Below are 1,221 nucleotides of genomic sequence, written 5' to 3'. Positions count from 1 at the left end.
GGAGGAGAGAGGGTTGGGCGGCGGGCCACCCCCCCCCAAAAAAAAAAAAAAAAAAAAAAAAAAAAGCACATGCCCTATAGCAAAAATATCTCAAAAAAAGAAAGAAAACTATATTTCTTATGAGAAAGTACAACTAAAATGATGGTATAAGTAGATGAAGTTGCAGTAATCTGTAGATTATAAAAGAGCCCCCTGTACATGCTCAATTAAGAGACCTGGGCTTTGGGACCAGCAGGTTTTATGGTGGTTAAGGTGCTGGACACTCCCACATGGCTGACCACGGTTCGAGCCCAGACCTGGTGGCTTGCTTTCTCACTTTCTCTCTCCCTGGTCAAATGAAAATAAATGAGTGAATAAGTAAAATTAAATAAATAAATCTTAAAAAAAAAGAAAAAACAGATGTGGGCTTTGATGGCATGGCCGATAAGCCAAGACGATGGAAGCTCAGGCCTCAGGGCTCCCAAGTGGAACTCTGCAGATACTTCGTCCAATTTTCACCTCAGACTTGCAGTGGTGGTGGCCTTCTGTTTAGAAATGAAGCCAAGGCTCGAGGAGGTTATAAACAACTTGCTCAAGGTCACACATTTGAATGGGTCACCACACTTCTCACACAGAGTAACAGGTGGCCACCAAGTTGCTTGTGAAAATGCAGAATTTGGGGCCAGCTGGTGGTGCAATGGTAATGCAACTGGATCCACATAGGAAGAGTTCTGGGAGCTTCACATCTCAAGACCTTCCTAAGCACGCTGGACACGTGGGAGTGTGCCTGCAATTTGGGCTGGATAAGACTGGGGGTGCAGGAGCCAACAGGTGGCAGGGTAGTTAAGGGCTAGACTCCCATTTGGCTGATCACAGTTCAAGTCCTTGACCTGGCAGCTTGCTATCTCACTTTCCCTTCCTCTGTGTCTCTCTCTGGTCAAATTATTAAAAAACAATAATGATGAGGGGGATCAGCAGGTGACGTGGTAGTTAAAGCGCTGGACACTGTCACAGGGCCAACCACGGTTCAAGTCCCAAACCTGGTGGCTTACTTTCTCACTTTCCTTCTCTCTCTCTCTGTCTCTCTCTCTGGTTGAATTAAAATAACTGAATAAATAAAAATAATTTTTTAAAAGAGTAAAATTAAATCATTCTTTTTTTTGGGGGGGAGAGATTTTTGCTATAGGGCGCGTGCGTTCGCCAGACAGAGAGAGACATAGAGACAGAAAGCGAGAAATCACT

The 1,221-nt window shown here is 44.3% G+C and overlaps 1 protein-coding gene across 2 annotated transcripts in view; it reads right to left on the bottom strand.

The window, feature by feature from the left end:
* GTF3C1 (general transcription factor IIIC subunit 1) overlaps positions 1–1,221 on the bottom strand; it is a 91,441-nt gene that overhangs the window by 28,646 nt on the left and 61,574 nt on the right. The gene's annotated exons all lie outside the window — the stretch shown is intronic.

This window comes from Tupaia chinensis, unplaced genomic scaffold, assembly GCF_000334495.1.
Source record: "Tupaia chinensis unplaced genomic scaffold, TupChi_1.0 Scaffold000231_1, whole genome shotgun sequence".
NCBI lineage: Eukaryota > Metazoa > Chordata > Mammalia > Scandentia > Tupaiidae > Tupaia > Tupaia belangeri.
The sequence above is the reverse complement of the archived record's forward strand: the minus strand, read 5'-3'. Positions and strand labels throughout refer to the sequence as shown.